This window comes from Mauremys mutica, chromosome 1 (genome assembly GCF_020497125.1).
Source record: "Mauremys mutica isolate MM-2020 ecotype Southern chromosome 1, ASM2049712v1, whole genome shotgun sequence".
Classification (NCBI taxonomy): domain Eukaryota; kingdom Metazoa; phylum Chordata; order Testudines; family Geoemydidae; genus Mauremys; species Mauremys mutica.
In genome coordinates, this window is record NC_059072.1 from 232,531,175 (window position 1) to 232,555,747 (window position 24,573).

The window sequence follows — 24,573 nt, forward strand, 5'->3', positions numbered from 1 at the left end:
CCTGATTAAAAACGGCCTGCCATGGAGAATCAAAGAAATATAAATTTGGAGACCTGACAGTTCATACAATTGTGCTTATTTGCTTTCACAAATATTTAAGAAACACAACCTATGGTATTTGATATTACTGAGTCCATTGTAGTAAAAGCCCTCTCCTCATGATATAATCAAATACAATCAATTCTCCTTATTTGTTATACTTCTCTTCAACATTCAAGGCTAATCTAGTTTTAGGTCAGGAAAAAGACTGTGGGGTATCATTTTAAACAAACCATTGTAGTAAAATGTGAACAGGAAATTCCAAACTATGCTACTCAAAAAACAATGGTTTAAAAAAACTCTAAACTTACAAAGCATAAAGAACCCATAAATGCATCACAGTAAATGGGAACAAAAGAAAAGTGTGTAATTACCTCTTTTTTTTTTCCCCCCCTCTCTCTCTCCATTGGGGTAAGGGCTTTTTATGGGTTTGCTGAGAGAGAAACATTCATATCGGGGGGGGAGGGGAGAGGGAAGAGAGAGCGCACACAACATATACAGCTCTGTCCGATACCTTGGAAATAACCAGCCTGTGGGAGTTGGAGAAGGCATGCCATTCATTCTTCACCATATAAATGCCTTCTTAGAGCCTCATCTGAGCAGCAGTTTCACTTGGATCTTGAGGCACAGGTCTGACTTGTTTTTCAAATAAGAGAGCTAATTTTTATACTCAAATATACTTTTTAAACATGCTTGCTTAACATACAGACATTTTATAAAGCCTAACCAAAACACGGGATCAAGGATCTAAGCAAAATCTTCCCTATTAGAATCGCACACCTATGAGGTACTCAATTTTTTTCAAGAACTTGGTCTTACAAAAATGATGCATGCCATATTTACTACTCTTAGGGTATGTCTACACTATGAAATTACTCCGATTTTACAGAAGTCGATTTTTGGGAACAGATTGTATAAAGTCGAGTGCATGCATCCACACTAAGCATATTAATTCTGCGGTGCGCATCCATAGTACCGTGGCAAGCGTCGACATTCCAAGCGGTGCACTGTGGTAGCTATCCCACAGTTCCCGCAGTCCCCGCTGCCCATTGGAATTCTGGGTTGAGCTCCCAGTGCCTGATGGGGCCAAAAATTTGTCACGGGTGGTTATGGGTAAATGTCGTCAGTCAACCCTCCCTCTGTGAAAGCAACGGCAGACAATCATTTCGCACCTTTTTCCCCAGGATTGCCCAAGCAGATGCCATAGCATGGCAAGCATGGAGCCCGTTCAGCTCACTGCAGCAGTTAAGAGCATTTTAAACACCTTGTGCATTATTGTGCAGTTTATGCAGAACCAGAAGCTGAAAAACCAGGCGAGGAGGCAACGGCAGCGCGGCGACAAGAATGAGGAGGACATGGACATAGACTTCTCTCAAAGAGCGGGCCCCGGCAATGTGGACATCACGGTGTTAATGGGGCAGGTTCTTGCCATGGAACGCTGATTCTGGGCCCGGGAAACGAGGACAGACTGGTGGGATCGCATAGTGTTGCAGGTCTGGGATGATTCCCAGTGGCTCCGAAAGTTTTGCATGCGTAAGGGCACTTTCATGGAACTTTGTGACTTGCTTTCCCCTGCCCTGAACCACAAGAATACCAAGATGAGAGAAGCCCTCACAGTTTACAAGCAAGTGGCAATAGCCCTCTGGAAGCTTGCAACGTCAGACAGCTACCAGTCAGTTGGGAATTAATTTGGAGTGAGTAAATCTACTGTGGGGGTTGCTGTCATGCAAGTAGCCAACGCAATCACTGAGCTGCTGCTATCAAAGGTAGTGACTCTGGGAAATGTGCAGGTCATAGTAGATGGCTTTGGTGCAATGGGATTCCCTAACTGTGGTGGGGTGATAGACAGACCCCATATCCCTATCTTGGGACCAGACCACCAAGGCAGCCAGTACATAAACCACAAGGGGTACTTTTCAATGGTGCTGCAAGAACTGGTGGATCACAAGGGACATTTCACCAACATCAACGTGGGATGGCCAAGAAAGGTTCATGATGCTCTGGTCTGTTTAAACAGCTGCAGGAAGGGATTTACTTCCCAGACCAGAAAATAACCGTCAGGGATGTTGAAATGCCTATAGTTATCCTTGAGGACCCAGCCTACCCCTTAATGCCCTGGCTCATGAAGCCATACACAGGCAGCCTGGACAGTAGTAAGGAGTTGTTCAACTATAGGCTGAGCAAGTGCAGAATGGTGGTGGAGTGTGCATTTGGACATCTGAAGGGTCGCTGGCGCAGTTTACTGACTTGCTCAGACCTCAACACAACCAATATCCCCACTGTTATTGCTGCTTGCTGTGTGCACCACAATCTCTGAGAGAGTAAGGGGGAGACCTTTATGGCGGGGTGGGAGGCTGAGGCAAATCACTTGGCTGCTGATTACATGCAGCCAGACACCACGGCGATTAGAAGAGCACATCAGGAAGCGCTGCTCATCAGAGAAGCTTTCAAAACCAGTTTCATGACTGGCCAGGGTACCATGTGACAGTTTTATTTATTTCTCCTTGATGAAAACCTGCCCCCTTGGTTGAATCTAATTCCCTGTAAGCCAACCGCCCCCACCACCCTTCCATCACAGCTTGGTAATAAAGTCACTATCATTTAAAAACCATGTATTCTTTATTAATCTCCTGGTGTTCCCCCTCCCCCACAGCCTCAGCTCGCCCCGCCGCCGTGATGCTCTGGGCAGCAGGGCTGTATGCTCCTGGAGCAGAGCAGCTGCAGAGCCAGGGCCTGACCCGGTGCTCTGTGCTGCACGGTGGGGTGGCTGGCTCCAGCCAGGCGGCACGGCTGCAGCACCACCAGCGACGGGTGCTACAAGCAGCACTGTAATGGGGGCAGGGAGCAGTGAGGGTTAGACAGAGGGCAGGGGAGTTCAGGGTGGTGGTCAGGGGTGTGAATAGGGGTCGGGGCAGTCAGAGGGCGGGGAACAGGGGGGTTGAATGGGGGCAGGGATCCCCGGGGACAGTCAGGAAGGAGGGGGGGGTTGGATGGAGCAGCAGGGGGCAGTCAGGGGCAGGGGTTCCGGAGGCAATCAGGGGACAGGGAGAAGGGGTGGTTGGATGGGGCGGGGGTACCAGGGGGGCAGTCAGGAATGCGAGCAGGGGTTGTATGGGGTGGCAGAGGGCAGTCAGAGGCGGGGGTTCTGGGGGCTGTCAGGGGACGGGGGCGGTTGGACGGGGCAGGAGTCCCAGCAGGCTGCCAGGGGGCCAGAAGCAGGAGGGGTCGGATAGGAGGCAGGGGCCGGGCCACGCCTGGCTGTTTGGAAGGCACAGCCTCCCCTAACCAGTCCTCCATACAATTTCGGAAACCCGATGCGGCCCTCAGGCAAAAAAGTTTGCCCGTCCCTGTTCTAAACTGAAGACTCAATTTTCCAGTGAGGAGTTATTGTACAAAATACGGAGAGTAAGTTCAAACACTTAAATGTAAAACAGGGATTTTAATGCTATTTAAGCACAAATCTCAAGGCAACCTCAACCCTGGAAGCACTACTTGCACTTCTGCAGTAAACACGCAATGAGCCTTTCAAACTTCTTCTTACATAAATTATGCCCTGATGGTGAAAACAAGGAGTGCAATTGAGAATGATTGTCAACATGCCTGTTTCACAAAACAGAATACATAACTTTTAAAACTGGCAACACTTAAGTTTAGCCTTTCACTCTATGTATCATGTATGTTTGGATTGTATTTACATATTTGAATTGTATTTCCATGTTTGACTTAGACTAAGATCTTTGGGGCAGGAACTCTGTTTGTATAGCACAAGCAACATTGTCACGACTAGACAGGGTGACTAGATGTCCCGATTTTATAGGGACAGTCCCAATTTTGAGGTCTTTTTCTTATATAGGCTCCTATTACCCCCACCCCATCCCGATTTTTCACATTTGCTGTCTGGTCACTCGATGACTAGATAAATAATAATTTTCTTGTTTCTACTAAATCTGTTCACATTTTTTTCTGAGACAAGCTTAACTCTTCCAATTCCCATAACAGACTTCAGTTTTGTCATTGTTTTCAACACGGTCTATTGCATGTATCTGGAATGCAATACAAACTTTATAATGTTGAAACAGAAGTGCTTTACTATATTACCATAGATTACTCACCAATTCACTAACAAAATTATTTGCATTACAGTAACACCTAGAAACTCCCACCAAGATCAGGGACCCATAGTCCTACATGCAGTACAGTAACTCCTCACTTAACGTCCTCTCGCTTAATGTTGTTTCAAAGTTATGTCGCTGCTCCATTAGGGAACATGCTTGCTTAAAGTTGTGCAATGCTCCCTTAAAACATCATTTGGCTGCCTGCTCTGTCCCCTGCTTGTAGGATTCCGTGGAAGAGCAGCGACTCTACAAGGGAGCATTGCACAAGTTCCTCTTCTCCGCCTCCTCCCCTTCCTTCACAGCACATGTTTGGCAACGCTTAGGACTTTCTGGGAGGGAGGGGGAGGAGCGGGGATGCAGCGTGCTCCAGAGAGGAGGTGGAGTGGGGGTGGGAAGAGGTGGACCTGGAGTGAAGTGGGCACAGGAACAGGCGGGCCTGGAGCATCCCCCAGAAAAGTCGGCGCCTGTTCTTCTGGGGAGAAGCTGCCGCTGCTGCTGCAAAGGTGCTTCCTACCATCCTTGCCTGCAGCGGGCTGTGCCTGTGTGGTGTGTGATAAAAAAATGGAAAAAAAATCTTTAAAACAGACATTGATATTATCTACTGAAATGATTTTAAAAATGACAATTAAATTTTGCCAAGCCTACTTCTGCATATGCTTAACTTTACTTCTGTTAAGCACGTGTTTAAGTAGGATCAGGGCCTTAAGTTTGGCTGGAAATTAAACAAATTATCTTCTGGTAAAACCCTTACATTCATTCTGAGTAATATTTATCATAGCTTCAGGGTATGTATCCCCTGAGCTCCATGGTCCACTCCAAGAGTACCCAGTCAGGTTTCAAGTCTGTTCCCATCACCTATCTCTGAGTAAGGACCTTTCTCCCGCTCCCTTCTGACCAGCAGGTTTTAAAGCTGCACATCTCCCTCCCATACACTGTGATAGGCAGACTGACTTGCTGGGGCTAACACCAGCGCCTGTGCATTGTTCTGTCTCGAAGAGCTACAAACAGCATATTGCCAGCAGTTCCCAGTTACTACACAACTCCTTCTAAGCAAGCACATTTATTCTTAAGGTAAAAGCATTACACAGAAAACATATAAAACAATAAAAATTCTTATATGCATGCTTAAGGCTTACCAGAGGTCTCATAGGGCACAGGCCAAAGTCTTGCGGGGCCCTAGTAAGACGAAGTCTTTCCAACCATTCCACAAGGCCTAGAGCCACCCATGGACAGAAGGTCCTGTCCATTTGCTGAATCAGAAAGAAGGCCCTGAGTCGTTTAAACTCAGTTATGTCAAAAGCTCTTTCTTTGTTTGAGACTCTGGAAAACCCAGCCTGAACCAGTAAATGCAAGCCATTCCGAGGGGTTGCCAACTTGGTAATATTTAAAAACCAGACACTCCCACAGGAGTGCTGGAACCTCACCTGTCCTGCCTCTTCCCCTGAGCTGCCGCCCCGACCCACCTTTTCCCCTGAGGCCCTACCACCTGTCCACTCCTCTTCCCCTCCCCACCATCATTCTCTGCTTTTCCCCTCCTAGCCCCCGGGTCAGGAGGGAGTTGCCTGAGGGACTGGGCTGGGAGCAATCGCCCGGCAAAGGTAGGAGGCCGCCCCGGCTGACTAGGGGCTGTAGTGGGTGATGACAAAGCGCCTCCCCGCCTCCCCCACTTGTAGTACCAGGACTTTGGGTGTCTGGTCAATAGAGCTGATTGGACTCTTTCAGGTCCACTTTTCAATCGGACTTTCCAGTCAAAAAACAGGCACCTGGCTACCCTATACCTCTCTAAAGTTGTTTAGTCTCGGTAACTCACTTTAATCACCCCTACACACATGGTTTTAGTTCCTGGATGAGCTGTAGAAATCCTCCCCCATGCAGCAGAACACAACTATACATAAATTATTCATAAATTAATTACAATGGCCCCCAAGGATGCTTCATGGGATTACAAAATCTATCACAATATTAACAACAGTGAATTGTCAATGTCAGCTCTCTCCAGCAGGTGATGGAAGCCTGTTGAACTACTAAAGGTTTCTTTTGTATTTTAAAATCTGAGTACCCTACATTAAACACCCACAATTATTGCATTCTTAACATATTTTAAATGGCTATGTTGCTTTTAATAGTATGTTTAAAACCAACTAATTTTAATAGAATGGTCTAACCATAATTTTACTATTTCACTATTTTTTTAAACCACATACAATAACAGATCTTGAAGTTTATATGACTTCACCTTCAGTCAGGGAGGCATAATTCCTTTAGTTATTGGAAACAAGCTGCATAGCTGGAGATTATTGATTAAACAAATGCCTACAGAGTTTTCTCAACACCACTAAATGACTTATCTCTACATAGTCTTCCCTTTCTATATAAAACTTTTAGTTCATTTTTTATTTTAAAGCTTTTTTAAAAAAATACAATCTAAACAATCCTTCATGTAAGCATCTTAAATTTCAAAATTGAATTCCAATTCAAAACACTGCTGCCATAATCCCTTTTCTATAAAGTGCCACCCACATTGTCGGTGCTACATAAATAAATAACTATGAGATATTGCACTAGTCTTTGCTACATGCACAAGCCCCCCTTTTATTGTAGGTTTAAAAAAAACAAAACAAAAAACTGAATGTACTATCTCAATAGTGATATGAAGTGTATATTTTTACCATAAAGAAGCATAATCTGATTTTTTTTGTGAACAGGCTCAAGCTAAGTATAATATTAATCAAAAGAGTCCCAACAAGACTTCATCCTGAAATAAATCTCTCAAAAAGCTCTGAAAGTTAGTCTTTGATTCTCAGTTTCTGGTTCAAGGATGTTGATATCTCTGTACTTTTTCATTTTTTGTGTTTGTTTCATTGCCAACAAGTGTACTAAAATAGAAAAGCCATCGTTATTAAAGTAACAGCAACTTCTGTCATTCATTTTCATTAATTCAGACTTGATAGCCAAACAGCTTCTTTACCCAGCAAAATAAAAGTCACAGCACAGAACAGCGTCCCTTCCACCCTGCAAGCTACAGGACCTGTACCCAATCAGCTATTACATATTTAGGGACCATTCCAGCATTCCTCAGACAAGCAAAATACCTATAAAAAAAAAACTTCTTTATAGAACACAAACAAGTACTCCAATTTTTATTTAGCCACTTCAACATACAAGAAGTGCTAGCCTCACTAGACAGGGAGCACAGGATGGATGACAGAAATGACTCAGACTATTAAAAGTGATATGTACTACAACTAGTTGGTAGAACCAATTAAAATTACTTACCTAGAAAGGGTGAGGACACAACAAAAATCAGGTCAGAAAACCACCCAGAATCTCCAAACATGGCCAATCAAGATCTAGTTTGATGTTCAAGTTTCCTTACTGAGCCATGGCCCATTGTTCCAGTCAGAACTACTCTCCTTGGCATGAAATTCTCCTATTACTAGCAATGAAGCAAACAAAGACATCCAGCCCTTTTCTTTATCCCGTGCATCAAAGCTTTCATCTATCATCTCGTGCCTCAACTACTGTAATTGCATCCTCTGACCTTGAGTATTCCAACCTTGCTCCATACAAGCCCATAACAAAAATCGCACCAACATTTTTTTAAAAATTTCAATCCAATTCAAATCACTACTGCCAGAATAATCACCTTAGCCTACCCCTCTGATCACAGTACCTCCCTCTGTATCAGATACAAACTTTTGGTCCCTTCCGTCAAGGCCCTTCTTCTATCTCACTATATTTCACACACACCCTTCGTTCTGCAAATGATGTCTGCCTCCATCACTCACTTGTCCACTTCTACCACACACACCTTATGCCTCCTTCCTTGCTAACCCCCAGTGCCTGGAATGCCCTCCCCAAAATGATTCTCACACCCAGTACCCTGTTCTTCAAACCCCTTCCAAAGATCCACCTTTACCATCACCCCTATCTAATGATAATGACTAAGCATGTGACCTGTTTAGTGTTTCACTATTATCTCTTGTACACCCATCTTATTTTTATTCAAAAAAAATTAAGCCTCCGTATTATACATAATATGAGGCTTGTCTTTTTTTTTCTTTTTTTCTTTTTTTTTTTTTTAACATCGGTTTAGTTAGACTGGTATCCACATAGGGATTTGTACTCTTAAATTAAGATAAACTGATGAGTCAATTTAAAACTAAGTCAATTCCTTACCAACTTACACTCAATCGATATAAGCCATTTTAAAATGGATTTACATCTGTTTTTCTAAGTCACTTTTAAAACACACCTTTAGTTAAACCAATGCAAGTCCGTGTGTAGACAAGACCTTAAATATGATATCTAATGTTCCTAGTATTTCAACCTCTTCTTCTGCCCCTCTACCGTCATTTTGTTTCTACACACCTCTGTGGCATCTTAGACTGTAAGTGCACTCAAACGGTGAATGTCTGATGTTTGCACTGCACCTAGCAAAATAGGGCCCCAGTTTTGTTTGGGGCCTCTAGGTGCTACTCCAAACAAAAAAACAAGAATCCTACTGTAGAAACATGAGAAACGTTATTCCCTGTGGGCTGGCCGTAATCCAGCCTTTTTGCAACTTTTGTTTCTCTTTTTATCTTGCTTCTACTAGTACAGATGCTACTATAGTCTATATTTGATTGGGAAGAAGATTGAGAGAGATGAGAAAACACCTACATTTCTATTTTCATTAGCCAATGCTGCAGTCAAACTAAAGACCCAATGTTAAGAATCTGTGGCACTTGCTTACTCTGCTGAAGAATGCAAGTTGTCACATCTTAGCAGACATGATATTCAGGGCTTGGCTACACTTACAAATTTGCAGCACTGCAGCAGGGTGTGAAAACACACCCTCTCCAGCGCTGCAAATTGCGGCACTGCAAAGCGCCAGTGTGGTCAAAGCCCCAGCGCTGGGAGCGCGGCTCCCAGCGCTGTCCTTTATTCCCCACAGGGAGGTGGAGTACGGACAGCGCTGGGAGAGCTTTCTCCCAGCGCTGGCGCTTTGACTACACTTAGCGCTTCAAAGCGCTGCCGCGGCAGCGCTTTGAAGTGTATGTGTAGCCAAAGCCTCAGGAATTCTATTTTTAAACTGTAGGCAGAAGTAGTAGTTTTATTTTGTTCTGCCAAAAAAGCAATTAAATGTATTTCTGTAGAGACCCACACATACCTTTATAAAAGTACACCCCCATAAACTCCCACCACAATATTAGAAGCCCCATGAATCAAGCATTATATTTAATAGTTTTATGAAGGACAGGGTAAATATAGTGGAGGTTTATCCACTATAGGCTAATTCCTACACCTTTTTTCTTGCCTGTAAAGATTTGTTCTTGTGTTTGTACACTTTTGTTATACTTCATACTCTAAACAAACAAATGTTTGCCTCTGACACAAACTAAATTGTTATCAAATGGTCTCTAAATCTATACTGAAGTTTGCTCAAGAAGACAGAAACCTAAATCCACATCTTATACTCAGGACTGAAATCTCAAGTCACTCATTCTTAAATCAGCTAATTATAGAACCTGAAAAGCAGAGTAAAAGTGTTCTTTTATATGACGTATGCATTCTAGCTACCATTTTTTTAAAAAGCTAATATTAAAGTTTCTGTTCAGTAACACCTAAACATGCATGTTATTTCTAAGTTCTTCTGTAACACATTGCATGTTACATGGAATTAAAGAGACAAAGTCCCTACCCCTTGCAGCTCACACTTTTAACAGCATCTAAAGACCCATCATCTAAGGACATGTTTAACATTTCTCTGTATTTGTCTTACCTTAAAACTCTTACACACATTTTCTATGCAAGAAAGCATCCTCATTTTGTTATTTTGTCCAAGATTAAACTGCATTACCTTTCATTCATCAGTACTTGGCAGTGATATGTCTCAAACAAGAACAAATATTTTCTGAAAATTCCTTCTATTCAAAACTTGGCTGCTCAGGGCTAGATATTGCAAGCTGCCAAATGCCCTCAAGTCCAACTCAAGGGTGTTCACCACCTCCCCACAGACAGCCAGGACCTTCTAAGATTAAGCACTTATCATACATTCCTACATATTCCTGTATCATTGCCGTAACATTGCAAAGCTCTGAACTCTACTAACATTTTTCCTGATAAATATAATTTGAGCACCACATCATCCGGAAGTGCAAAACTGCATGGGTTTATAGAGCGCACAATATAAAATCTCATTTCTGTGAACTTTGACAAAACATTTATCAGCCTATCATCTTTCTTCTTGTTAAGGTTTCACAGTACTCTAAATTTTTTTTCTTCTTAAGCTACTGCAAAAATTGGCTAACCTGACCACAAAGTTTAGTGTCACTCAATCTAAACTTAAAATTCTCATGTTCTGTTTAATACACGAATCTATCATTTGTACTGTACTGTAAGGAACAATCCTTCACTTTTTGGAGAGATAATCTGGAAAGCAGCTTCCATCGCTACCTTCCATGATTCCACAATACTACTCTCAACACATTTTAGGCCTGTACTATTCAGAATCTTCTGCCACAGGAGGTACAGCATTAGTGTTCAACAAGGCTGGATAAACCATAGGCTATCAATGCCATTAATTAGGAAACATGTGGACATGAAATTAACGCAGATAACGACTTTTCCCCAAAACAGGCATATAATTTGGGCAAAAATAATACCCTAACCATCTCACTTGTTTCAAAGTATCTAAACCACAATACACTGAGGGTCAAAAAAATCAAGTTCAAATGATTAACCATGAACTAGATCTCCGTTATCAAATAAGAGTAACAAAGAAGCTGTAACGTTTAAGTAAACAAGTTAAAAAATGTACCCAACACTGACTAGCCTGACATCTCTGGCCCCAATCCTTCAAACACTTGTGTCACTCACAAGTATCGAGTTAAGACTGTGTGTGTTTGGAGAATCAGGGCCCAAGCCAACTAGCTAGAGTGAAAAATACTTGCACCTATGCATCTGCAGCAATTTAAATAGATTAATATCTTTTAAAACCTAGATGGGACAGTTGTGATTATCTAGACTGATCACCTGCATACCACAGGCCATAAAAAGTCAACCAATAATTCTTGCATTCAGAGCAAAAATGGGGGAAGGGGGGAGAGGAGAGGAGATCTGGGCAAAACTGTCAGTCAACATGATCATGAAAAACCAACTGCAGGATGGTCCAAGTGGATCCCAGGGTTGCTTTAGAGAGCCCCACCACCACCACCACCAGCCCCCCCCCCCCCACACACACACACACGAGCTGTGACTGTCCTGCAGCCCTGTCAGTCACTGCATCTCTGGGTGGGAGGAGGGGTCCCACCACACCTACAGCAGGGAATGCCAACCTAGGTAAGCAGGGTGGGAGGAAGAGTGTGGAACAGAGAACCCCCTGGGGGAATTCCCTCCACATCCCCCCAACCCCTCTGCTCTCTCTGCAGAAGGAGAGCCATGGATGTGTGATGGGGGGAGGGAGCTGTCCGATGAGGGCACTGCCAGGTCATTTAAAACTGAGGAATGCCAGGTGATTTGAGGGCAGTACAGTGGGGGAGAGGGATCTGCCCCCAGTGGAGTTTGGGGAGTATGGGGGATGGATGTTGCCTAGTGAGTCAGGGGGAGTATGGAGATAGAGGGGTACTGCCAGGTGATTTGGGGGCAGCATGGGGCACAGGGGCATTGCTGGGAGGTACAGAACATAATCATAACACAGACTGATTTTTATATTTTAATCTTCAAAAAATCCAAGAGCTTCCCAGGGGCCTAAACGGAAATCTCAAATGGCACCTCTGCACGCTGTCATGACTAGTGGGGTGGGGGGGAGCCTCCAAGTTAAAATATATATATATCCTAAAGTCGATTACGAAAAGATTGAGAAACCCTGAACTATAGCATATCCTATAGAAAGGCATCCAATCTTAATTTAGAGACTTCAAGGCCTGCCACTTGATAAATTATTCCAACTGTTAATTTCCCTCACTATTATAACGGTGTACCTTATTTGCACTTTTTACTATTTCTAGCTTCAGCTTCCGTAATTTCTTGTAATTACTTTGCTAATTTAAAGAGCCCTGAATTCTCAGTAAAAGCAGCAAAGAATCCTGTGGCACCTTATAGACTAACAGACGTTTTGGAGCATGACGTCTGTTAGTCTATAAGGTGCCACAGGATTCTTTGCAGTTTTTACAGATCCAGACTAACACGGCTACCCCTCTGATACCTGAATTCTCAGGTAACTTCTCCCTATGTAGGTCATTGTCTGTCAGTCAGTCACCTCTTACCTTTCCCTTCAATAAACTAAATACGTTGAACTCTTTATGTCTGTCATTGGAAGGCATATTTTCCCAAATTTCAAATCAGTCTGTTAGCTCTTTTTGAACCCTCTCCAATTTTTCAATATCCTTTTTAAGGAACTGGCACAATATTCCAGCAATGGTCTCTCTAATGCCATATATGAAGAAAATATTACCACTCTGTTCCAATATCCCCATTTATACACCCATGGTATATGTTAAACCTTTTCCAGAGCATCTCACTGGGAAATCTTGTTCAATTTAGCTATCTTCGACATCCTCTAAAGTAGCAGTTCTGAAACTGTGGGTTGGGACCCCAAAGTGGGTCATAACCCCATTTTAATGGGGTTGCCAGGGCCAGCATTAGACTTGCTTGGGCCCGGGCGCCAGCCCCCTCACCCCCAACCTGGGGGCAGTGGGGCTCTGGCCCTGGCCCCACTCTCCTCTAGGGTCATGTAGTTGTCAGAAAGGGGTCGTGGTGCAATGAAATTTGAGAACACCTGCTCTAAAGCCTGTTCAGAGTCAATACTTTCCAGGACCTGCCTGTAGGTAATGGCCTGCATTCTTTACCTTGAACTGTATTATAGCATATTGTTTGACTGCAGCAAGCTTACCAACTGATTCAGATTGCTCTGGATCACTGACCAATCATCATAATTTACCATTCTACCAATCTGCAAACTCTATCAGCAATTATTTTATGTTTTCTTCCACATCATTGATAATTATTAAACAGCTTTAGACCAAGAACCAATCCCTGTGGGATGGCATAAAGAACACACCCTGTTTAGTTGGGGCAGGAACTACAACAAAAAGGAAACGGTGAGAAAAGTCTGAAAATAACTTGGAATTTTATTAAGGAATATTGAAAAGGCAAACTTAAATCAGGGCCTGGTCTTGTGTACAGTAAGTAAGATCAACAGACTGGAAATAAATCTCCTTGAGGAAGATGAAAAGGTTCTCAATAATTCAAACTAGTTATTGAATGTTATAAAATGTTTGGCCCTTTCAGTACTGTAAGAAGTTATGACTTTCCTATAGACAATTTTCTTTATTTTTTTTCTACGAGAATTGATTCGATTAACATTCACTAATCCTGTGTGAGAAAAGGTGACTTGAGTGCACAGAGAACAATCTCTCCTGTTGGGTGACAGAGTAGGTTAACTGAATTGCTTCCCTCCCTTAAATTTGCAACTACACATATGAAAGGGTAAAATAAATCCCTAATGATTTAAGATTAACAGCTGTCCTGCCACTATCTTCCAAGTTCTCCTGTCACATGGATACAAATACCACGTAAATCAATGGGAGCAGCATCTGTGTAATTGCAAGCAACATTTAACCTATGGCCTGGTAGTTCAGTGTCCATCTAACTTGTACATTAAAATATTTTTTAGGTCTCAAACCTGCAAAGACTTATGCCCAAGCTTACCTTTGACTTCAAGGGGACTATTCACAGTGCATAGCATTCAGCTGATCCTGAAAAGAGTTGTGTAAGACTTTCGGCGCAGAGACTGTCATTGTCTTTATGTTTGTACAATGTCTAACAAAATGAGGTCCTGACTTGGTTGAATGGACCCTGCTCACTTAATCAAAGCTAGTCAATCTTTTGTATTCTCCCTGTTCTGACTTTTTAGAGTACTTAGCATCATACAGCACTCCATAATGTTCAAAGAACAACTCTCACTAACTTCAGTTGCAGCTGTGAGTATTCAGCACTTCTGCAAATCAAATCCCAGGGTCTCAAGTCAGGCAGCCAAAAAATTAGGAAAACACAGTCAGTGATCACCTGCAAAAAGCCTGGTTTAAGCGACAGAATCTCAGGGCAGAGGTAGACTAGAATCCAATTCTCCAGAGCAGCAATCGACTGCCTAACCAGGAGAACCTCCTTTATCTTCCTTCAATTCCCAGGCTCATTCACTGCAAACCTTCCAACCTCCAAATCACTTCCAGAGAACATCTGTACACGCTCGTGCTTCACACCATCCATTTCCTAGCCCTTGCATCCCGCCCCTACACCAAGTGGGATCTGCTGCCACCTGCGGAGCATAGGTGCTAGAACTAGGGATTCGGGTGGTGCTCACTCACCCCCTGGCTTGACATGGTTTCCATTATATACAGGGTTTACAGTTTGGTTCAATGGCGCTCAACACCCCCACTATACAAATTGTTCCAGCGCCCCTGCTGAGTAGGGGGAGGAACCCCAGTGGGCCAGTCTGTACTACACTTTGGTTCAATGGCCCGGAGTCTGGTAAGGAGTGTGTCTGGTGGGTACAGTCTGTCCTGCCCACCCATCCAAGTGTGACCCCTTTCTTTTCTGCTCTATCCCTCCCAACGTGTCCTGGTCCTGTCTCTTCCCAGTCCTATTCTCCTTATTTAGCCAGTCCCAGTCTCTACACCTCAGGGTTTTCATCTCAGGATCACCAGGATCGTGGGCCCTTTTTAAAGACACGTGGGCCCTTTTTAAAGACACCATAATAGAGGCCCAACTTCAATGTATACCCCAAATTAAGAAAAACAGAAAAAGAACTAAAAAAGAGCCACCGTGGCTTAACAACCATGTAAAAGAAGCAGTGAGAGATAAAAAGACTTCCTTTAAAAAGTGGAAGTCAAATCCTAGTGAGGCAAATAGAAAGGAGCACAAACACTGCCAACTTAAGTGCAAGAGTGTAATAAGAAAAGCCAAAGAGGAGTTTGAAGAACGGCTAGCCAAAAACTCCAAAGGTAATAACAAAATGTTTTTTAAGTACATCAGAAGCAGGAAGCCTGCTAAACAACCAGTGGGGCCCCTTGATGATCAAAATTCAAAGGAGCGCTTAAAGATGATAAAGTCATTGCGGAGAAACTAAATGGATTCTTTGCTTCAGTCTTCACGGCTGAGGATGTTAGGGAGATTCCCAAACCTGAGCTGGCTTTTGTAGGTGACAAATCTGAGGAACTGTCACAGATTGAAGTGTCACTAGAGGAGGTTTTGGAATTAATTGATAAACTCAACATTAACAAGTCACCGGGACCAGATGGCATTCACCCAAGAGTTCTGAAAGAACTCAAATGTGAAGTTGCGGAACTATTAACTAAGGTTTGTAACCTGTCCTTTAAATCGGCTTCGGTACCCAATGACCGGAAGTTAGCTAATGTAACGCCAATATTTAAAAAGGGCTCTAGGGGTGATCCCGGCAATTACAGACCGGTAAGTCTAACGTCGGTACCGGGCAAATTAGTTGAAACAATAGTAAAGAATAAAATTGTCAGACACACAGAAAAACATAAACTCTTGAGCAATAGTCAACATGGTTTCTGTAAAGGGAAATCGTGTCTTACTAATCAATTAGAGTTCTTTGAAGGGGTCAACAAACATGTGGACAAGGGGGATCCGGTGGACATAGTGTACTTAGATTTCCAGAAAGCCTTTGACAAGGTTCCTCACCAAAGGCTCTTACGTAAATTAAGCTGTCATGGGATAAAAGGAAAGGTCCTTTCATGGATTGAGAACTGGTTAAAGGACAGGGAACAAAGGGTAGGAATTAATGGTAAATTCTCAGAATGGAGAGGGGTAACTAGTGGTGTTCCCCAAGGGTCAGTCCTAGGACCAATCCTATTCAATTTATTCATAAATGATCTGGAGAAAGGGGTAAACAGTGAGGTGGCAAAGTTTGCAGATGATACTAAACTACTCAAGATAGTTAAGACCAAAGCAGATTGTGAAGAACTTCAAAAAATCTCACAAAACTAAGTGATTGGGCAACAAAATGGCAAATGAAATTTAATGTGGATAAATGTAAAGTAATGCACATTGGAAAAAATAACCCCAACTATACATACAACATGATGGGGGCTAATTTAGCTACAACGAGTCAGGAAAAAGATCTTGGAGTTATCGTGGATAGTTCTCTGAAGATGTCCACGCAGTGTGCAGAGGCGGTCAAAAAAGCAAACAGGATGTTAGGAATCATTAAAAAGGGGATAGAGAATAAGATTGAGAATATATTATTGCCCTTATATAAATCCATGGTACGCCCACATCTCGAATACTGTGTACAGATGTGGTCTCCTCACCTCAAAAAAGATATTCTAGCACTAGAAAAGGTTCAGAAAAGAGCAACTAAAATGATTAGGGGTTTAGAGAGGGTCCCATATGAGGAAAGATTAAAGAGGCTAGGACTCTTCAGTTTGGAAAAGAGAAGACTAAGGGGGGACATGATAGAGGTATATAAAATCATGAGTGATGTTGAGAAAGTGGATAAGGAAAAGTTATTTACTTATTCCCATAATACAAGAACTAGGGGTCACCAAATGAAATTAATAGGCAGCAGGTTTAAAACAAATAAAAGGAAGTTCTTCTTCACGCAGCGCACAGTCAACTTGTGGAACTCCTTACCTGAGGAGGTTGTGAAGGCTAGGACTATAACAATGTTTAAAAGGGGACTGGATAAATTCATGGTGGCTAAGTCCATAAATGGCTATTAGCCAGGATGGGTAAGAATGGTGTCCCTAGCCTCTGTTCGTCAGAGGATGGAGATGGATGGCAGGAGAGAGATCACTTGATCATTGCCTGTTAGGTTCACTCCCTCAGGGGCACCTGGCATTGGCCACTGTCGGTAGACAGATACTGGGCTAGATGGACCTTTGGTCTGACCCGGTACGGCCTTTCTTATGTTCTTATGTTCTTACCAAGCCCTAGTCTTACCCCTCCAAACTGCTCACCCCAGTCTCACTCTGCCACTCCTATCCCGTCTCCTGGCCCAATCTCTCCACTCGTTACCTAATCTCTCTCTCTCTCTCTCCCCCCCCCCATCCTGACCTCCACTCACTGCTCCCCTGTCTATGTTCCCCGTCAGTAGCTCAGTCTCCCTCCACATAGGTTCCTCATCCAATCTCACTGTCCCTTCTTCTTCATCCCAGCTCCTTGTCCAGCCAGTCCCATTTCTCCCCCACACCCTAGCTCTTCTGTAGATGCCTCCCCACCCCCTCACTTCTTTCTCCCTGCCCCATTGGTTCCCATTCCCAGTCTCCTTCACCTCTGCATCTCCCTCCCTGGCTCTTAGACTCGACTCACCTCTACCCCTCCCAATTCCCTTTACTCAGCTTCCATTCTCAGTTTTGGGGTTCACCCCCCACTTCCTCCAGACTATTCCCCCTCCAAGTCTAGCTTTTGTCCCCTCTGCATTCAAATCAGGTAACTTTCTCCTCCATGCTGCCTGAATGGGTGCCAACAGGGGACCACTAAGAGCACAGGAAAGGTAGACCTCCATCTCTCAGTTTTAACTTTACGTGCCCATGCTTAACACAGTCTGCAGCAGCCCAGAGCTGCAATTGCAGAGCATGTCCTGCTCAGCTCCAAGTCGCAGCATACTCAGTGCAGACGGAATCTTCAGATAATTTAGCTGCTAAAATCAAAATCTCTACTGAGCATGTGCAAACTGCAATTTTTCAAAGGCTTTTTCAAATTTTGACAGTTTTCACAGGGACAGAAAAAGGCACATCCCCAGCACAAAGTACACTCCCTTGCCAAATTTGACCTTCTCAGAAAAAACGGTCACAGGAAACTTGTATTACCATAGTATCTAAGCACCAAGCACCCTAGCCACTGATCAAGATCCCACTGAAGAGTTTACAATCTATGGCCTGGTCTGCAACACAAAGGTATGCCAGAATAGCTATGCTGGCTAGGAGTGTGGAACAAAAAAATCATACCCCCTGAAGATAATTAGGCTGACAAAACCACTAGCGTAGACGCTTCTGTCATCTTAACTAATGTCATTCGGGAAGGTGGTATTACTATGCCGGCAGAAGAATTTCTGTCTACGCTACAGAGCCCAGGTATAATAGAGACAGATGGAGACAGAAGACAGATGGGGAAGTTCAGACGCGTTGATAATTATCCATTAACAATTAAGTTTTGAGAACTAGCAGTTTATAATCCATTTAATACATAGCACATTGATTCTGTATAGTGCTAAGAAGTCTACATACATCAACACAATTATCTTTGTCAACCAAGGCGGTGATCGATCTCAAAGATAAAATACTCACTAAAACTGCTTGTCCGACTGTGATGGGGTGTGCTCGCCACACCAGCCCTGAAAGAGCTGATTAGGCTAGGTGGGCCCCATCAACCAATTAGGCTGCAAATGGGGGAGACTTAGGTTGTGTGGAGGGCCTAAAATTACAAGGAAGTTCACTTATGAGGGAGCAGGCAGAGCTTCTATAAAGCTAGGAGGCTGGCAGTGGCAACAGAGTGGGAGGCAGCAGGGATGAAGCATGGAACCTCTCTCTCTGCAGTAAGGGAGCAGGAATGGGATATAGAAACTCATGATGAAGGGTTTACTTAGTGGGCCTAAGAGAAAGGGTTGTGAGTAAGAAGGCTGATGAAAAAGAAGCATGGTGGGCTGTAGTCCAAGGAAGAGGGAGTAAGGTTGGTGAAGTCCCAGACCAACTGCTTGCTACAGAGCCCAGAGGACCCAGAGTAGAGGGTATGCCTTGGTTTCCCTATCATCCACTACAGAATGGTTTTGTTAAGGGCAGCTGATAGGAAGACTGGCAGAGACACTGCAAGAGTGACAAAGTCAGGGCAGTGGGTGCAAAAGGACTTTGAAAGACTCCCCATGAAGAGGAAATTATAGTGTGATCATGCAGTAGACATACTGTAACTTGGTGAGCAGGAGAAGAACTGTATGGTGGAAGACCAAAAAGGGATTGCTAAACTGGGCAGAGCTAATCACCAGGAGGCACCACCCAGCGGCAAGCAGAACACCCTTTGACACTGACCTTCCTTACTTCATCTCACATATTATTCCTTGTTTTACTTCCTAGCTTTACTCCACTTTCTTTCCTATAATAGATCTTAATGTATTTTTTCCTGAGTCATATTCAGTTTCCAGTTCTCTTCTTTCTCTTTCCATCTACCACCATCTCATCTCTCTTTTCACTGTGTTCTTCTCCTCCTCTCTCTTGCATTTCTTCCTCACCCCTGCCTCCAAAAAAACTCTGTATACTGCTCTCCTAACTTATCCCATTAACCTTTCCCCCCCTCTCTCCTGCCAACCCTGACATAGGGATCAATTTGTTAACCAAACAACTGGTGGTAGGTTTAAGTTTTTACTCAAACAAATGATTGAGACACACACCCCACCCACAGTCTGGAGGCAACGCCCAAAAGAAGAGCCATGCCCCAAGCTGCTGGAAATGGGAAACATGCTGGAAAGCCTAATAGAGTGTTGTCCCTGATGCGTGCTTAGGAGTAGGGCTCCATCTTTCCTATCATTCTCTAGTTAGTAGATGGCTGATAATCTGAGATGCCTGTGGGCCAAGCTTCAATTTTTTCCCAATACCTTTTGGCTGCTAGATAGTAAAAACATGCTGGGTGTGTCCTCGTCCTCCCCTTCCCCCCAAAAAACCCCACCCCCTTTTGGCTGCTTCAGGAATGGGGAGTAATTTCTGCTACTTTACTCCTCCCCCAGTCTACTACCCTATCCCTCCCTCAATCTGGTGTTAAGTCCTTTTCTCCAAAAAATGAATAGCTACAGTACATATGTCTCCTAGCTGCTTAGGGCTTTCCCAAGCATTGGCAAAATTGAGTTCTTATTTGTTCCACTGCCACCCAGAAGACTGAATAGCAGCAATGAAAACTCACAAGCCTGGTCAGTTTTCACTCTATAGCATTTCCAAAGAAACATCTAATCAGCAGCATACTTTGAAGATGTCTGTCTGTAAGATAACATAGCAGCAGCTTATCCTGAGTTTGCATTTGAAAGGTTATCTTTGCAACTACAGGGCTAGAATGAAGGCTTAAATTCTGCAGAAGTTGATGGCACTGGCCTGATATAAATCACCTTTTGTATCTGCTTCAAGTTACGTGTGTCAATCTCCACTGAACAAACTGTACCACATATTCATGCATTCTTGGTGAGCCAAGGGAAGATTAAGCATTAATCTAAATTAGTATTTGGACAAAGCTATACACATCAGACAACATTCCAAATTACTGATTATTTTAACAAATTAAGGCATATAATTTTAAGCATACTGAAGTAAATTCAGTCATGAATTCAATGGTGTTATGCTAAGACTTGTTTAATTCTTTCCTCTGCGCTCTATATATTTGCTCCATATATTCCGAAGAACCATATGGAAAGGCTTCCTCCTTCCGTTACATTTCAGGGGAAAGCAAAGAGATAGACTGACTACTGAGACAAATATACTTGCCTTCAGACACCCCGAAGGTAGCATATTCAAAACCAAAAATTGGGTCATTAAACCTCACCCACCTTGTCTCTCTAATATCCTGGGACCAAGATGGCTATAATACCACTGCATATTCAAAATAAGTCAACAGCAGCATTAGAGTATACAATCAATACAGAAAATTATATGTCAACTGAATACAGAAAACTGCAGTACATGAACACAAAACATACACATATATACAGTCAATAGAATATGGAAAGATTTTGTTTTCAGATAAAACAGTTAACTGTAAAAACAGTATAAATATTTACCTACAAAAACAGCAATGTACCATTGTGCAAGAAAACAGGAATTGAACAAATTATTATTACAGTCTTTAAACCAGACTCCATTTAAATGTTTCTGTGGCCTGCTTAACATTCCATGCATATTTCTGGCAAGGTAGTTCTGGACGAAGTTCAAACTGTCCTTTTCTAACTTTCACTTACTATAAAAAATTGTTTAATATAGAAAAGTATACAGCAAACTTTCTTATTTTACCAACACCTAGAATACTGACACTTGTGTTCAGTAACTCTACATGGAATTTTTTAAAGCAACTCTTCAAAGTGAGATTGTGTTTACCAGGCCACACCATCTATAAATGTTACATACTTCCATAATCTTTAAACTGTAATAAATTCTTCAGTTAGCTGATGCAAGTTTATAAAAAAAAATACTTAAACCTGTTTTTAAAAAGTGATGTTTTCTCACTCATTGAGACATGCCACCAAGCCCAAAATATGTGAAGTCATTTTGTAACAATGTAGTCCAAAGTAATTTGTAGTAGCCCACATATTCCTCAAATTGATTAGAAAAAACACCGATTTACCAAATTTCTCCCTAAATGTTATCTTCTGATAAGGTAATCCATATTATTTCATTATATCTCAAGCAGCTGTGTTTCCAATTTGTTCAAACCAGCTAATAAATCAGCATGGTCATGCTGCAAAGTTATAGTGGATTCTATACTAGCATTTGAAAAACGAAAACACACTCCAGCTTCTAGCTATACACCACTTACAAAAAACTATGCTTGGGCACTAACTACAGACAGTGCTGCTTTGTCTCCTAAAATAAGCTTTTACTGCTCAAATAATATTTACAAATTGGAAGTAAAAAGATACTTTAACACTATACAGAAATGACTAGGGACCTGATCCTGCAAACATTCACCCCTAACTTAAGTGAGCTGGCCCATTTCAGAAGTCAGTGTGATTATGCATGCAAGTAAAGTTAAGCATGTGCAAGTGTTTACAGGGACTGAGTACTGTATCAGAATAAAGCTATGCAGCTCAATCAGTCTATCCACTGTAAGAGACTTTATGCTCCATTTCTTTTAAAAACACAGCTACATCTAAAATAGTGCAGTTTGAGGGGTGTGGGAGTTGTTTGGGGTTTTTAGAGCAGAGAAGCAAAGAGTCCACACAAGGCCCCTTTAAGAATATTTAAATCAGAGGAGGCCTAAATATTTTTCTGTTCTTCTGAGAAGGAAATGGCAGGTCAAAGCTTGAGAAGAAATGTATTAGATTTCAACAAGTGACAACTCTGTACTTCTAAACTACACCACAATGCACCAAATAATATCTCCACTTTCACACTTCATAGCAAAGCGATATTTCACCCCACTATGAATACTTTAAAATGCTCATGTTGAATTACAAACAATAGTTTGCAGAAGTTTCCATGAGAGCAAGAATAGTTTATTTGACTTCATATTGGGAGTTGAGTTAAAAATTACTAGCGCAAACCGTGACTTACAAAAATCCAATAAACCCTTTAAATATGTTGCGGTAAGTGTCCTTTCTGGATTTTCTTGGCTCGTAAACTTACACCATGGAACAGACAAGCCACCCCCATCGCCCGATCAATAAAATCGAGTGCCCGCAGAACGGCTGCTCTTTCAGGTGGCTTCAGCCCATCTGTGCAAGCAGAAATGCTGCAACAGCTCTGCTGCTTGGAATGTCTCTGCGTTCGCGCGGGCTGAACCTGGCTCCAGCACAGCGAGCAGCCCGGCGAAGGCGTGACGGCCCCAGCCAGCGCGCACACCCCTCCCGACCTCTCTGCTGGGGGAGCGCGGAGAGGGCAAGCGGGCCCCGTTAGTGTCCAAAAGCAAATCCCCGCTGCTGGGCCGAGGGAAGCGAGGCAGCCGATCCACCCTAGCCCGGGCTACTGCCCGCCCCCAGGAAGGGAGCACAACGGGGCAATGGAAACGCCCCCCCCCCCGAGGAGCTGGGGGGCATCAGCCAGATGTAACCAGGGGCTCGCCAGGCTCCCACCCCTCGTGCCCCCCTGTCTGGGGCGGCCCCGGACGCAGTTAGCGGCCCTTCCCCCAGCGCAGCCCCCGGTGCAGGCGCCCTGAGTGCCCGCCGGCCCCTTACCTGTCCCGGGGGTCGATCCACGAGGTCTGCCGGGTGTTGTGGTCGATGTAGAAGACGCGCCCGTCGAAGTCTCTCGCCTCCTCCCAGCCCGCGGGCAGCGGCAGCTCCGAGCTCTCCCGGCCCCGCTGGCCGCCCCCCGCCGCCGGCTGCCCGGCTCCCTGCTGCTGCTGCTGCCGCCGCCGCCGGCCGCTCACCCAGGGCATGGCCCCGCCGCTCCCCGGCCGCCGCCACCCGGCCCCGGCCGCCGCCCGCTCCCCAGCCGGCCCCGCTGCCGGGCCCCGGCCGCCCGCCGCCGTCGCCGCCTCCAGCGCTACCAAGCGGCCCCGCGGGGAGCGGGACTCGGGCGGCTCCGGCAGCGCCGCGCCGGGTTCATCCTCCCCCGCTCCGAGCCGGGACCAGCCCCGCCGCTAACCCCGCCCGGCAGCGGCCCCGAGAGCCCGCGTCTCCCAGCGCCCGCCCCGCTCACAGCGCCGCCGGCTCCCCCCGCTCCCGCCCGGCGCCTGCCCCGGCCATCTTCCCTGCCTGCCTGCGCCAGGGCCGGCCCCTCCCGGCGATTCCCACGCTGGGGCGGGGAGCGGCGCTTCCCCTCCGCCCGCCTCCAGCCCCGGCGGCGCAGACACTCCCCTCCGGCCCGGAGAGACCCGCGCCCGGGAGGGGGGCGCGGCGCGGCGGCCGAAGTTAGCTCCCGGCCCAGGTGGCGCGGAAACAAATCCGGGCGTAAGGAACCGGGGGCTGGGGGGGGAGAGAATCCGGAGCGGCGGGGCCACGCGGGGTTTGCGCCTGTGTTCGGAGCCGGGCTCGGGTTACAGCCACACGCCCCCATCCAGGGTAGTGGCTCGGCCTGGGGGAAAAGAGCCGCCCCGTGTGAAACCGCTCCAAGTGGGGGGTGCCCGCATCTAACCCCTTCTAGAGCATGCGAATTTCACCCCTACCCTGTGTTCACACACGCCATTGGGAGACTGAGGCGCAATTATAAAGGGGCTGGAGCGGCCTCGCCCTGCCTCATGACATGCCTCTTCACAACTTCCTCGATCCCAAAGCCCGGATCCTCAGGGGACTTAGGCTCCTAACTTCCATTCATTTCAATGGAAGCTTGGAGCCTTTGGAGGATCTGGGACCAAGTGTCCGTCAAAACCTGTAGCTGTCACTAAGATGGTAAGTAATATGTATGGGGAATGTTTGACCCTTAGAGCCTGCAGAGGTTAATATTTAAAGGCGTGCAGAAGAGACCAGCTACACAACATCAATGCAACCCTGACTGCCTCCCTGGAGCTGGCAATAGCGATGGGCAGAGGAGTTGGAGAATCTGATGATTGTGATATGAGATGTGGGAGGTTTGAGCCCCTCTCTCTTCCCCCATGTGTCCGCATTTCTCATGGTACACAGGCACCTCTTTCCTTTGATCAGCATGCCTCTTTTCAGTGCTGAATTGTGGTGTATTAGTAGCAACACAGGAGTCTCCTTGGCATGGGGATTGCCAGTGGTGAGATGGGATATGAGAGTGGTCTGTAGGTTTAATAATGGTCAAGTAATACCGTTACATGGAATCCT

The 24,573-nt window shown here is 44.7% G+C and overlaps 1 protein-coding gene across 2 annotated transcripts in view; it reads right to left on the minus strand.

The window, feature by feature from the left end:
• The window catches only part of WWC3 (WWC family member 3), a 169,302-nt gene extending 146,167 nt beyond the window's left edge, over positions 1–23,135 (minus strand). Inside the window, exon 1 of one of the 2 annotated variants that reach the window (XM_044990979.1) lies at positions 23,023–23,135. The gene's annotated coding sequence lies outside the window, so the exon portion shown is untranslated. The remainder of the gene's footprint in view (positions 1–23,022) is intronic. The other variant, XM_044990896.1, reaches the window with a different exon arrangement.
• Between the last annotated feature and the right edge of the window lie 1,438 nt (positions 23,136–24,573).